Consider the following 16,258-nt stretch of genomic DNA (forward strand, 5'->3'; position numbering starts at 1 on the left):
TCTTCTGAAATGTTCAATTCTTGTTGACGAAAATCATCTTTTTAGTTTCTCGAACAATGGTTTTAAAACTCGTTTTGAAAGAGACCGAGTCGTCTCGGACGAGTTTTTCTGATATATTTGAGTCATCTCGTTTAACAATGAGAAAAATTAACTGTGATTTTAAATCTCGTATAATATGTTTGACTTGTCTATCCGTCTCGTTGGTGAACAATACTGAGATTATCGGACGAGTTGTCTTGGTCTCAAACGAGATTTAAAACCATTCTCCCTAACCTGATATTGGGTTGACTCGTATTAGTCATTTTTGTATCAAACGAGTCAAATAATAAGAGTCATTTTTTTAGATAGGTTAGCCCAAGTCATTTTTGTTCTCTTTATTAATCAAATGTGCTCACCTCTGATCCAGAGGAAATGTAAGTCAATGTGTCTAATGTTGTGTTTGGATTGAGAGAAATGGAGAGAAGAGACGAGAAAATAAATGAATTTCTCTCCATTTTTCTTATTTAAAAAGTTAAGTGGGGGAGAGAAGAGAAGAGAAAATCAACGACAAAGTATTTATTTTAGAGAGATTTATTGGGCAAATCTATCCATTGCAATTTGATTACAAAAACTCCCTTACTTTATACATTTGTTACCTGCATAACCTTACTTTATGAATTCGACAACCATGACTAACTTGATAATATTTCAAATCTTACTAAGGATTTTTGGGCCCACATGGATTAACAAAATAGCAATCCAACAACACAACCTTTAAAAATTCATGGAAAAAACTCAGATTTGAAAGAAAAAATTCAAAAAACAAAAACTTTTTAAACTTCATCATGGATGTTGAAAAAGGTTGGCGATCAAAATCCCAAATTTAAAACTAAAATTCAACATTTAAAATTAACTCTCTTTTTTTTTAAGTTCTTACAATTTTGTCCTTTACAATCTTGTGCCTCAGATCATATATTTTGAATGCTACAAATTGATTTCGTTAGAATCCACTCCAAGGAATGTTACGTAACAAATTAACCACATAAATTTGAAATTTATGACATGGATCTCAAACTTGATCAAGTGAGTTTTGGTAGGTAACAAACTTCATAAAGCAAGGTTCCCTTGGAGTTGTCAGAATTCCAAGAGAGTTTTTATAATAAAAATGCAACAGCTAGGTCTGTCGTGTAAATCTCTCTTTATTTTATAATAGGGCTGCAACTCGAGTGGGTTGGGCCAGGATGGGGATCAACCTGCACCCAACCCTAACTTGATAACCACCAACCCAATCTCGGGCATGAAATGCTTAATCCGAACCCAACCCAAGTCGTATTGGTCAGGTTAATTCATTCTTCATTAATACTAGGTAATTTACTATTGATAAAGATTTCTATAAAGATAAGTGGCGTGTAAAAGAACTTAAAATTTACAATTATTTGTCCTAAAAATGTATTTCAAAATTTTATATACATAAATTTATTAGCTAGCAAATTTAAAAAAGAAAAAAAAAAAAGGAATAAGAATATTCTTTAAAGTAATTTTTTTTTTTGTTAATAGCAAATTTCAACAAAAGAAAACATTTAAAATTTTAATATAATCACTGTATGAAAATATGGAATTACACTTAAACAAAAAATATATATAATGAAGTAATTATTTATTTAATGAAAATAGTCACACATTATTTTTTATACATAGATAAACAAAAACATATATTTTGAAATACTTTTAACTTATAATCACATTAAGTTTGGGTTCGGGCAAATCATGTTGGTTGATATCAACGCCCAAATCCAACCCAATTTGAATCGGGCATTTTTTTTTCCCGAACCCGAGGATGAACCCAAGCTAACTATGCCTAGACCTAACCCAAGGTCAGGTTCAACCCAAAGGATTCAGGCTTGGCCCGCCCAAGTTACAACCCTATTTTTAATAGTAAATAATTAGCAATCAAAAGAAAGTTTCTTTATATCTGGGATTTGTACAGTAGATAACAAAGTATCTATTTTATGTAATAAATGGTTACCAAATAGGAAAAAAGAAATTCTATCTTCATATTTTATATTTCATACAATAGGTAGTAAAATAATTATTTTATACTAATAAATAATTACTAACAAAAAATATATTTCTATCTTTATGTTTTATGCTTTATACAAAAAGCAACAACACAATAAGCATTTTTTTTTTCTATAGGTTCCCTCGAAGTTCATCTCTCCAACAAAGAATTCAACTCAAGTGAGAGGCAATATTGGTGCCTAAGCTGGTGAACACTCAGAAGACATCGAAATCATCTAAAACCTTAAAAAACATCTTCATTAGATTCAATGATCCAAAAGGGAAAAGGCAGATCAATTTCAATCCTTAAAAAGGAAAATCTGATTCTACAATGTTTGTCAAATTCTGAGATCACATCAAGTTTTTAAAAAGAAAAATTGTTTCAATATTGCACACATGATAATCTTAGGGGTCTTGAAATTTCAAAAGGGTGTCATCATTTGTTTTAGTGTGTCATTCGAGTCTACCGCGTCTTATCGACGTCAAATTGGCAATTGATTCTCTAATCCTCACTACCCTCCTTAAACTATGGGTATTTTTTCAAAAAATTCCTACTTGCCAGAGGTAGCCTGTTAGTTATCGTTTAACTAGTGTCATGTCATGATGAGCAATCGTGACTTGATAAGAATCAATCATCAAAATGAGTCCAGATATATCATAATCAGGTTTATTAAAAGAAGCTCGTCATCTCAAGACCAAGAAAGTAGGCTTGACCTGTTCAAATTTGATTGCGTTTAATCTAGTAACCTACACATTAATTGAATCATGCATTTATAGCAATATCCTACATATTTTGAGTCCAAACATAGTGTGACTTCATCAAGTTGCAACTCAAACAGAATGGGCTTTCACCAATTCAGAGTCCAAACATTGTGAGACTCTATTAAGTTTAAGCCCAAATACATCGAAGTTTGCCCAATTCAGAATCCAAAGAAATTCAGACTCTATTCAAGGCCAAAAAATTGAGGCTTCACCAATGCGGAGTCCAAAGAAACCGTGACTTCTTCAAATTTAAGTTCAAAGATAATGAGGCTTCGCCAATTCAGAGTCCAAAGAAATCGAGGGAGTTGTATATCTCGAGGCATACAGATCTACGGTTCTCGAACTTATCCGCTTTAGGGAGTCGATTGAGTATGCCACCTAGCAAGTCATATTATCACAACTCTTACTTTTTTGATAAATTGGAAAAAAAGTATTCTTTTTTAAATAATTATAAATTAATATATTATTATTTTAATAATTTTTCCTAAAAATAATTTAAAACAGTAAACCCATAACCAATTAAAAAGAAGCTCTGAAATTTTAAAACACCTCAAGCTTCATTAGCCCAATAACATTTTTCCTAAAATATTTAACTAGAAATCCAAGTCTAAATGAAACCCAGAAATTTCAACGAAATAAAAAAAACCTTTAAATGCCCAGATCATAAGGCCAAAATTAAAAACCTAGTGTACCACAATTCCTAACTAACCAAATAGGACTCCACAAGGAACCCTACCTCTCACAAGAAATAACAATTAAGATGGAGATCACAATGAAAAAAGTATTGGAAAGAAAGAGTCCTTAATTATATCTTCAGCAAATTCACGAAAGAGAAGTCGTGTGGGTTGAAATTGAGAAAATCTGAATAAATCAAAGACAGTACACATATGAAATAATGATTTCGTTTGTAGGAGGGGTCTCTCACATGATTGGATTTGGATAAACAAGAGGGAAAGATAGGGTTATTGAAGAACTAAATCTCTTGAGGGTGATTTGTCGACCTCTCTTTAAGAAGAATAGAAGCCCACGGATTTTTGATCTACAGCGACGGATTTTTTCGCCGCTACAGGGTACTTTTTCCTTCGGTAAAGGCTATTGCAGCGAATGAGCAGTGGATCCAAGATCAGACGTAGTTGCCTCAGTCACTAAATATACTAGCGGATAACTTGTTCCGCTGTTGCAGGTAATACATATAGTGGCGGATATTAAGATTCGCTGCAATAGGTCATTTTTTTAACAAATAGAATATAATACATATAGCGGCGGATATTAAAATCCGTTGTAATAGGTCAATTTTTTTATAAATAAAATATATTATATATAGTGGCGGATATTAATATCCGTTGCAATAGGTCAATTTTTTTACAAATAAAATATACTACATATAGCGGCGGATATTAATATCTACTGCAATAGGTCAATTTTATAAATAAAATATACTACATATAACGGCGAATATTAATATCTACTGCAATATAGGTCAATTTTTAATAAATAGAATATACTACATATAGTGGCGGATATTAATATCCATTGCAACAGGTAATTTTTGAACATATAGAATATACTACATATAGCTACAAATATTAAGATCCACTACAATAGATCAATTTAAAAAAAAAAAATAGAATATAAGACATCTAGCAGCGCATATTAATATCCGTTGCTATAAGTTTTTTTTTTCATATATATATATATATATATGTATATATATATTATACATTTAACCTATGTCCTCCAACCTGCATACATTGAAAACTCTAAAATAAATAATGAAAAGAGAATTGATATTGCCACACTAACTTTTACTAATCCCACACCAATTCATAAGTAAATCACCAAAGAACTTCACAAATTAAGTTGGTATGACATAAGTTTTATGTTCAGTTTTACACCGTTCAATAACTTCAAGGCCACAAGTCTTCTTCAATGTTTCCACAGCCAATGTTCATTGCTCGATACTTAGAAAAGACTAATGAAAAACAAATGCCAATAGTAGCTAGTTTAAAACTTAGTTATCGAAAGTGCTAGAACATGGTTCTATGTTGGGAGTGGCCTAAAGTGCTGCAATGGATCTATGTTGGGAGTGTGATAATCATCAAAAAGTAGAAATTGAACTATTTTAAGTGTTAATTGAACTATCCATATGATCAAGACCAATGTGCATAATCACAACAGGCATGAAAACTAGCATGTGTGTTAAACAAGAAAAAATGACACATTGATATTTTAAAAACTATGGTACTTGGTGTATGTACACTAGCTCTCTTTTTGTTTCAACCCACATCAAGTAATTATGGATTCCTTTGATTAATACAAGTAAGTTCAAAGGTTTAAAGTGTTTATGATAAAGGTGCAAAATCAAACTCAGACACAACCCCCCTCTGTCTTTTATGCCACACGTGCGCGCGCGCGCACACACACACACACACACACACTCTCTCTCTCTCTCTCTCTCTCTCTCTCTCTCTCTCTCTCTCTCTCTCTCTCTCTCTCCTGGTTGAGGATTTAAACTTCAAATGTGACTAGTGAGTCATGGCTCCAACAAACATGGGACTAGAAGTGCTAGCCATGTGGTCTCCCCATGATTCGTATAGCTGGAATGCTTCCAACTGATTTGTGAAACCATTGCCTTCTTCATTAGCAGGATGAGACTATTTCAATTGTATTGTATATGTTTTTGTTAGGTTTAGAGATGGTCTTGGTGGAGTTGTATAGGTTTTAATAAAGTAATACTCTAAACTTTATTGCTTCACAATTGAATTTTGATTTGGTCCTGGAAAAATAAAGCCTTGATGCAGAATAAGTTTCATTCATCTTCCTTGTTTTATTATAAGTAACAGAGAATCTATTAAAAAATACCTATATTAAAATTTAATTCCTTCTAAAATTAGGCTATGTTCCTTGAAATCAATCCAGAAGAGTATCATTCATCTAATGAAACTTATTAAAATAGAAATTTGAACTACAAATTCACAATATCAAATCTAATAGATAATAATAGCCAATAAAAATATAAGAAAAAATGGGCTTTAACTTCAAATCCAAACCCTAAACAAACCAATTTCTTAAACTTGTAAGAATATCTACCATTACAAACTTGTAATCTAAACAAAATCAATTAAAACCCAAAAAAATTTCATACATGAAAAGCAAAATTAAACTCTTCAGATCTCATTCCTCACCAAATCCGCCATTAATGAGGAGAGGATGTCGTGACTCAACCACACACAGGGATATATATTCATAAAGAAAAAGATAAACAAAGAGAGAGAGAGAGACTCATCAGCTGAGGTTGAGGGTTCAAGTCCCTCCTTCCGCTCCTGGCAATACAGGCCAGATAGGGTGGCGAAACAATTCAGCTTGGATCAAGGAATCCCCTGCGTCAACCCTCACAACAGCGACCACGAAGCAGGTACTACACAAGGTGATGCAACAGGGGCTGAAACAAGCCTCTAAACGGAAGGGTCAATTGAAACTCCAACCAGGACTCAAATTGAAAAACAAATCGCTAAAACTCCAACTTTTAGGGATTTCAAAGAGATAGAGAGAATGCGAAGAAGAGAAGAGAAAATGAAAGAGATAAAGTGAAGGAGTTTTGAAGTTTCTCTAAAATTCCCGCGAAAATTTTGATGCCTATGGATTGTTTTTGCGGAAAATGTAATTAGTTTTATGCAGCACTCTGTAAATATTGTCCTTGTAAGGCGTACTCTACAGCTACAGAAAATAGAATCCGCTGCTATATTCAATTAAAAAAAATTTGATCGAGAGAACTCACCAAACCGAGATTTTTTATATAGAAAAATTGTACTCTATAGCTGCGAAAAATATAATCCACTGCTATATTCACTTTAAAAAAAATTGATAAAGAGAACTAACTAAACCGAGTTTTTTACATAGAAAAAGTGTACTCTACAGTTGCGGAAAGTATAATCCGCTGCTATATTCAATTTAAAAAAATTGATAAAGAGAACTCACTAAACCGAGTTTTTTATATAAAAAAAATTGATTTTTTAATGGCGGATATATTTTTCCGCTGCTATATGCACCTGAATAAGCAGGAAACTATTTAGTGTGAATTTTCCGCGTATGCACGGGTCCCTATAGTGGCGGATACAATTATCTTCTGCAAAAAATGTATCTATAGGAGCGGATAAGATTATCCACTGCGATAAATGTATATATAACGAAAAAGGAGAGTGGTTTGTTGGAGGAATAAGAGGATGAGAGGTTGAGTTAAGAAAAACCTGAGACGAAGAGTGGAGGAGCTCGTGATCATGAGTCCTCATAGTTGCACAATAAAAAGAGAAACTGAGATTGAATATCTTCTCTTACTATTCTCATTGAGAAGCAGCAGTCCATATATACAGAGAATTGCCCAATATTGGGTCTTGATTACATGAAGGAGATAAATGAAAAATGAAAGACAAAAGGGTAAGTTGCATGTATTATGCAATCTGTACAGTGGGACTAAGAAGAAAATATCCAGAATATATGTTTCCCAAGACTCCCCCTCCAGTTGGAGTGTGAAGGTCATAAATACCCGACTTGTGAATCAATTTTTGAAAAGGAGAAACACCTAGTGGCTTAGTGAAAACATCAGCTGGCTGGTCCTTTGTATGCACATATGCAGTGCGAATGAGACCAGCTGGTAGCTTTTCACAAATGATGTGACAATCGATTTCTATGTACTTGGTGTGCTCGTGAAAAACTGGGTTGGCAGCGATGTGGAGGGCTGTTTTATTATCACAAAACATTTACGGAAGTCGATGATGTGATATCTGTAAATCCTGAAGTAATTGAGAAGTCATGTTATCTCACAACATATTGTAGCCATGGCACGATATTCAGCTTCAGCAGAAGAGCAAGAAACTGTGTTTTGCTTCTTAGACTTCCATGATATTGGAGAGGATCCTAAGAGAATACAATAACTTGTAATAGAGCGACGCGTTTCTGGACAACTTGACTAATCATAATCACAAAATGCATTCAATTGGGCATCACTGGAGGAAGAAAGAAAAATGCCTTGACCCGAGCATTGTTTGATGTAGCGAAGTAAGCAATGAGCTGCATCCAAGTGAGGTTGTCTCAATTTATCCATGGATTGACTGAGAGTTTGAAGAGAGAAGACAATGTCGGGGTGTTAAGCAACGATAACTGGACAGGTCGGGTAGGAGATCACCATTAGTAGAATTAAGCCGAAGATTTTGTTCCATGGGAAACATAACAGGTCAAGAACCACGAACACCAGTGTCTTCTAAAATTTCAAGAGCATATTGTCTTTGAGAAAGAAATATCCCATTCTTAGAATGAGCAACCTCCAACCCTAAAAAATATTTGAGGGGACCAAGATCTTTAAGGGTGAATCGGTTGTAAAGAACTTTTTAAGAGAGATGATGGCATTGAGATCATTTCATGCAATGAGGATGTCATCAACATATACAAGGACAAAAATGAAGGTATTTGAAGAAGATCGAGTAAAAAGAGAATAATCCACTTTAGACTGAATAAATCTTGCGGCTAGAAGATAACTTTGCAAACCATTGACAAGAAGCCAGTTTAAGGCCATATAGTGACTTGTTGAGCTTGCAAAATTGAGTCTCCCCCTGTTGATGAAAACCAAGTGGAGTGTGCATGTAGACATCTTCATCAAGATCACCATGAAGAAAAGCATTATTAATGTCCATTTGATGCAAATGCCAATTCTTAATGGCTGCAATAGCAAGGACTCAAACAGTGACTAGTTTGGTGACCGGTGCAAAGGTCTCATGGAAATCCAAGCCCTCCGTTTGATTTTATCCTTTGGCGACAAGATGCGGTTTATAACGCTCAACAGATCCATCAGAATTGTATTTGATTCGGTATACCCATTTACAACCAATAAGTACTTTGCCAGGAGGAAGGGCAGTAAGTGTCCAAGTGTTATTAGCTTCAAGAGCACTAATTTCAACAGCCATAGCATCATGCCATTTAGGATCTTTGATAGCCTATCCAAAAGACTTAGGTTTGACTAGAGATGAGATAGTCACAGTGAAAACACGATGATAGGAAAAAAAAATTATCATAAGACAAAGAGTCAAATAATGGGTAAGAGATACTTATGGATGGACCATTCTTCGAGCAAGATGATTGAATATGGAGAGATTGCATGGCTAAACGACAATGATAATCCTGTAAATAACTAGGACAAGTACTAAGACCTTCAGAACAACGAAGGTTAGGAGAAGTAAGGGAAGGAAGAGTGGATGAAGAGGGGTGGATGATCAAATGTATTTGTTGAAGAGGAAGATTTGTCAACATAGTCTCGTATTCGTAGAGGAAAGATAATAGAAGAGGAATCGGGAGGAATGTTATTAAAAGGAAATATATCTTCATGGAAAATCACATCTCGAGAAGTGAATACATTCCCAGTTTCAAGATCATAAAGTTTGTAGCCCTTTTGTCCATATGGATATCCAATAAAAACACAACGTTTTGCACATGAATCAAATTCCGTTCGCTTCAAAGCATGGGTGGATGCATAACAGAGAAAACCAAAGACTTTAAGATGTGAATATGCTGGTTTGTTTGAGAATAATTTTTCATATGGAGTTTGGCCAGAAAGAAGAGGTTGGAGTTAGATTAATTAATTAAGCAGCAGTAAGTATGCAATACCCCCAAAGTTTGATAGGGAGATGAGCTTGGAAACGTAGAGCACGTGCCATATTAAGAAGATGGCAGTATTTTCTTTACACAACTCCATTTTGTTGTGGGGTTGCTACACAGTTAACTTGATGGACAATTCCATGATCACAAAAGAAAGTATGAATAGAAAATTCATCTCCATTATCAGAACGAATTTGTTTTACCTTCCGATCAAATTGAGTTGCAACAAGCTTAATGAATTATTGCAAAAGGGAACGGGATTCAGATTTATGAGCCATAAGGGAAACCCAAGTAGCATGGCTAAAGTCATCGACAATAGTTAAAAAATATCGTGCTCCAGAAATTGATGTAGTGTTATACCCACCCCAAATGTCACAGAGAATTAATTCAAATGGATTACTTGTAGGAATTGAACTGATTGGAAAAGTTAAGTGAGACTGTTTTGCAAGTGGACAAATAGTGCAATGATGAATGTCTAAAAGACAAGTACTAGGAATAATATGAGAGATTGAATGTAAACATTTATTAGACAAATGTCCTAAGCGTCTATGTCAAACATCAGAAATTGAACTAATGGAAGTGCATGCAGAAGGGGAAATGGGCGAGAAGTGATATAAGCCATCTTGTTCTCTACACTGTCCTATCATCCTCTTCGAGATATGGTCATGTATGAGACATGAATGTGAAGAAAAAGTAAGAAGATAGTTTGAAGCAAGGGTGAGTTTACTAACAAAAATGATATTAAAATTGAAAGATAGAACACAAAGAACATCACGAAGAATAGGAGGTGTTAATACCACAGTACCAATATGTGTGATAGAAGCATTTTTCCCATCTGGAAGTTTAACAGAAGTAGTACCAATGGATGTGATAGAAGAAAGGGGAGATAAGGAACTAACCATGTGGTTAGTGTCACCACTATTTACTATCCATGGTACATATGAGACATATAGGCTTGAAGATATACCTGAGAGGTTAGTGGTACTTGATTGGCTGCTACCTACTTGATTTGCTATTCATCATTTGTTTTTTGTTGCATAGCTTGATTTGCAACAGCTTGAGAGTTGCCCTTGTAAAGCTGATGACCCGTTGGATACCCATGTAATTTATAACACTTATCAATCGTGTGGCCGAGCCAACCACAATGTTCGTATGTGAGACGCTCTCGAAGAGGACCCTTCTTGTTTTTAGTGTGATTAGGACGAGTGTCACGTTCATCAGAGATACCACTAAATTTTGTAGCCAATGCAATGATATGTGTGTTCTGTTGAACTGTGAATACAACATCTCGTTGCCTTTCTTCTTGTAAAATAAGAGAAAAATCACGATTGACAGAGGGAAGTGGGTCCATGAGTAATATTTGCCCACGAATTGCAGCATAAGATTCATTAAGGCCCATCAAAAATTGAATGAGTCTATGATGTTGTTGGTAATCAATTAAGGCCTTTAAGAGCACCACGGGTACAGCTAGGAAAAGGTTGCAAATTGGCAAGTTCATCCCACAATCCCTTCAACCGAGTATAATAAGCAGTAATAAATAATTGATCTTGTGTTAAATAACACTGCTGGCCAATTCTTTATATATAGAATTGAGAATCCAGGAAATTATCATATTGTTGCAACGAACCCATAGCGCAAGATTAGGATCGTTAGAGCTGTTGGGCTTCTTGATAGTACCATCAAAATATCCAGTTTTGTTCTTTGCACTGAGGGCCATAATCATGGCTCTGCTCCATGTTGGACTATCCGAATGATGCAAAAAAGAATGGATTGTTAAAATCCTCAGATCTGTTATTTTGAGTTCTTGCTTCCATGTTGACTAGGTGAAAATATCAACTATGAAAAATGAAATTTTGTAGAAGACGAACAATAGATGATTGTTTCGTTGATGGAATAATTATTGAGAATAATAAAAGAGAGCTACTATTGCCACACCAACTGTGTGCAATTGGTGATTTACATAGGAATTGGTGTGGCATTAGTAAAGTTGGTGTGGCAATAGTAACTCTCTAATTAAATGAACAAGAAAAGCCTATGAGCATGTTGCTATGATACCATGAAAAGAGAAATTGAGCTTGAATGTCTTTTCTATAATTATTCTCATTGAGAGGCAACAGTACATATATACAGAGAATTGCCTAATCTTGGGTCTTGATTACACGAAGGAAATAAAGGAAAAAAATGAAAGATAAAAAGGTAAGTTACATGTAGTATGCAATTTGTACAATTGGAGAATATATCCAAAGGATATGTTTCCTAAGAAGAAAAGATCCAGAATATATGTTTCCTAAGACACAAGAGAGTGTTCTAACAACTTCAAAAATCTGAGAGAGTGGAAGAGAGAGAAGAAGCTCTTGATCACACAGCCCATACGATACAACAGGAGAGATCATGGGAGACTCAAATTATTTTCATCAGTTGATCATGAATCAAATTTTTTTGTTGCCGAATGTTGATCCATATGGGGCATCAAGTTAAATTACTGCTCTCTTTGGTTACATCACATTTTTTTAAAGTGCTTCATCTTCGTATCAGATTTTGAACCAAAGTTCCAACCCGAATGTAATAGACAGATGTTTTTTTTTTTTTTTTTTTTTGTGGTGTAGTTTGGAGTTGTGTCAAGTTGACTCGGTCCTTGTTTGTGCCGAAGATTTCGAGATCATGTAAGTTGGGTTTTAATAGTTACTAATGCAAGTTGTTGAATCGACTCACTTTTATACATATATATATTAAGATTTTAAGATTTTAAGTTGAGTGGCATTGGGTCCTAATGTGTTATTATTCACCTAAGCTATCAAGTCAACTCAAACATGGGTACATTGAGTGTGTGTTCGGTAACACTTCTGAAGTTTAAATAGAGATGGTCCACCTTTAAAATTCAGACTTCGAAAGTTTTATTGTCGTTTATTTCGTTTCAAATTTTAGTCTTAAAAACCAAAATTCAGAACTTTTGGTTCAGCAATTGGGGGGAAGCTGGATGAAATTTCTGAATTCTGAATTATTATTTTTTTCCTAAAATACCCTCCTTAAAACACTGATTTCTATCATTTATCCATTCTTGATACAAACCCTAAAACCCTTATTTTTAACTTTCCTACCTCTGCTTTCTCTTCTACATTTTCTTCATCTACAACTATGTTGTCAAGGTCTCTCCACTTTTCTTTTTGATTAAGTAGTTCACATCTCAATCCACTTTTCCTTTTGATTTTGTTTGTTGAATTTGTAAGTAGTTCACATCATTTTACGTAACTAGATTGCAATTGAACTCGAAAATGCATAATTGTTTATTGTTTGAATTTTACCTTGTTGGAATAAAATTTCTCTAAGTATGAATTCAATTTGAAAACAATACTTTTGGAATGTTTGATTTATTAGAACTCGAAATTAAATGTGTGGACGGTTTCATTCTGCATAACATGTTATGTTTTTCAGTTAACAATTTATTAGAACTATAAAAGGGTAATATTGTCAAAATGACCATTATATTTTAAAATTTTGTTTGTAATCAGAAGCTTTTAAAAATGATAAACAAAACAACTTTTCCAGAACAAGACTTCAGATTCCAGATTTCAAAAAATAAAAACAAACTCTAGAAGTGTTACCAAACAAACCCTAAGATTTCAAATTTCTTGATTTTTTTTTTTTTTTTCAAGTCACTAATTGATTTAGTAGTTGACCATGTTGAAATTTCATGATGGCATACTTTTTATCATGATTGTGAATTGTGATTGTCATTCAATGATGCATGTCATGGCATTGTGATCTTGGGTAAGTCAATGAATTATGTTATTATGAAACTTGAGGTTCTTATATGGTGAATAAATTTAGGTCTATGAAATCTTTTACATGATGAGTTTGATTGAATGTACTCATAGCACTTTGTGTAAACCGATGTTGATAAATACATTTACCCTAGACCATGTAACTTTGACCAATAGTTATTCTATGTCAACCAAAATGTAAATGGACCGTAGTAGAGACTAGCATTTGAGTCAGGTAGAATTGGTGTCTAACACCTTTCGGATTCTGTAACCAGACCCCTTGCCTAGTATTTCTATTGACTCAAATTTCATTTAGAGTTAAATATTGGCTCCTAGACCATAAAATTATGTGGTGACTCCCAAAAACGGATCCACATGCGGGTCGAGGCACTTTCATTAGATCCATTATTTTTCCTATTTAGAGATCAATCATTATTCTTTGTGTTTTCACATTGAGAATTCTTTGCAAATGAAGAGATGTCGAAGGAACTTCTTACTTCCCAAGCAAATCAGTCAATAATCAAGGATCGCATGATTCTTGTCAAAGGAGATTGGACCACAATATGGGTTAAGAATCATGAGTGTGCTCCCACATCCTAAATATCAAAATTGTTGGTCAATGATCAATGATGACTTGATTCGTCTCAAATAAATCGAACCACAAGATTTGAACCTAGGTCATGGGATCAACACTTCAAACTCCTTTACCAACTTAGTTAAGTTGGTACCTTCAAATCACAAGATGGATTAAGGATTCCGAGATTCAACTGGGATTATTGAATTAAACTTTATCGTCAAGCACTTTAGACTCCTTTACCAACTTATCTAAGTGGGGGATTTTTTGAATCTCTCACTCCTCGAGATCTATTCTAAAATTAATGCTTATATATGATTTTCTTTTCTGATGATCTTCTAAGTTTTCATTCGTCTTTTCCGATGAATCTTCTTTTTCTGGATCATCTTCTCTATCGATCTTTACCTGAAAAGACATTTGTGTGGTGCCAACCAAAGAGCCTCCAACGATTAAGGTAATACTTGATGAAAATTACAAAATAAGGAGAAGAGAATAAGAATTGAAAAAAAAATTTGTATCTTGTGCCTTAGGTTTGAGTAAGATAAGACTCTCTATTTATAGATTAAACTCTTCAATTGAGATAATAAGTTCAGTTGTAACCATTCTCCCATGTTGTCTAGTAGTTATAGTAGTAAAAATTCATAATGCTTTGATGATGGTAAAGACCCACTCCTCATAATTATTGTAACTTACATAAGCAGTGGTCTTAATTGTGTAACTTAGGGGTGGCAATGGTTCGATTCCTAAGAAACTTAAAACCATAACCATGATATTTAGTTCGGTTCCGGTTCTTGTCGATTTAGGTCCGCTTCTAAAATAAATAGAACTAGAACCGTCAAAAATCACGAGTACCCATCGATTCCAGTTCTCAAGAATGGAATGAGAAAAAACATATTTCAAATCATTATATATAAAAAAATCCTTTCAAAAAATGAATATATTATCAACAAAATTATTAACTTAGTTATAATTTGTTATATTAAAGATACAAATTAATGATTTTTTTCAAAAATAAAAAATTATCTTTGTTAAAAGTAATAATTTTTTAGAAGAGTAGCTCATTTAAGATCCAATTGATAATTTATATAAAAATTGAAGAATTTTATATAAAATTCATTTATTTTGAAATTTAAAAAAAATCATAAATCATCTATAATATGGAAAGAAATGACAAAATAAATCAGTTCCAGGTACCCATTGGATAGAACCTAACAGTTCCAATTTCTATCGATTCGGTTCCATTTTAGACCCAGCTCTAATCGATTCCAATAAAAAGGGATTCGAAACCGGGGGTTTTTGATTCCAGTTCCGGTTCGATTTCAGTTAAATGGGTACCCATTGACACCCCTAATGTAACTGCTTCAACTCGATGACTATTTGGTTCCCCAAATTGATTCGATTGAGTTATGCATATGTAATATTTTCTTCAGGCACCATGCAAGTTTTACCTTGGAGGCAGAATAACTAGTGCTATTAGGGTAGTTTAGCATAAGATTGCTTCTTTTGTTATTGAGTGGATTGGTCCATGTAATTGACGATTGGCTTACATGATTATTGAGGGGTTGATTTATGAGATGAAACCACTTAGAGGGTTTGGTGATGGGGTTAGCCAAGGTGACCGATTCACATAATGTATGCAATAGGGGTCGACCCACTTAGGTTGAGCAAGAGGAGGGTTCAAACACGGGGAGGGTTGAGCAATAGAGGAGGGGGTTGGTCAAGGTGGCCGATCCACCTAGAATTTCATACCAGGTCGTTTGGGTTGGATGGAATTAAAATAGACCCGATTGCCTCAATTTAATAAGTCTTCTAATCCCTAGGAAAGGAAAATGGTTTGTTCCTACAGCTAAGTTAGCACCTTCAAACCACAAGATGGGCTAAAAGGAGTTCCAAGATTCAATAGGGACTACTGAATTCAACTTTATAGTAGTCGAAGCCTTATTCCAAGGAATTAAGGTTGGCTAAATGAATCTTGCTCCTCGGTTCAATTTTGTCCAGAATTAAATATCTTTTATAGATGATTAATGTGCAATTTTTAACCAACTTCTCTACATGCATTGATCCAGTCTGATGCACGATTCCTTACTTATCATTGCAACTAGGCCTTGTTTCCAATTGACACTTTAATCAACCCTTACCTACCTACCTTCCTTCTACTGCGACTGCACCTACACCATAGAACGAGCAACATGAAATGTCTTTAAGATTCATGTTAGTAATTGGAATGCCGACCTGATTGCAAATGAAACACTACGTTATCTAAAGTACATATAATTTTCTAATGCGTTTGAAGTAAATTAGGCATCCTATAAAAAAAAAATATTGTTTGAGATATTTCATCTCGATGTTTGACTAGATTTTCTCAAACGAGATATGACCTTTTTCAATTAGGAAGAGAACAGAAAACTGATGATCTCAGTGAAACCATTTCTTCTCCTTCACCAAAGATATTGAGATGATTTGCTGGCTCAATACATGG

Source organism: Akebia trifoliata, chromosome 8 (assembly GCF_017979445.1).
Source record: "Akebia trifoliata isolate Shusen 1 chromosome 8, ASM1797944v1, whole genome shotgun sequence".
Classification (NCBI taxonomy): domain Eukaryota; kingdom Viridiplantae; phylum Streptophyta; class Magnoliopsida; order Ranunculales; family Lardizabalaceae; genus Akebia; species Akebia trifoliata.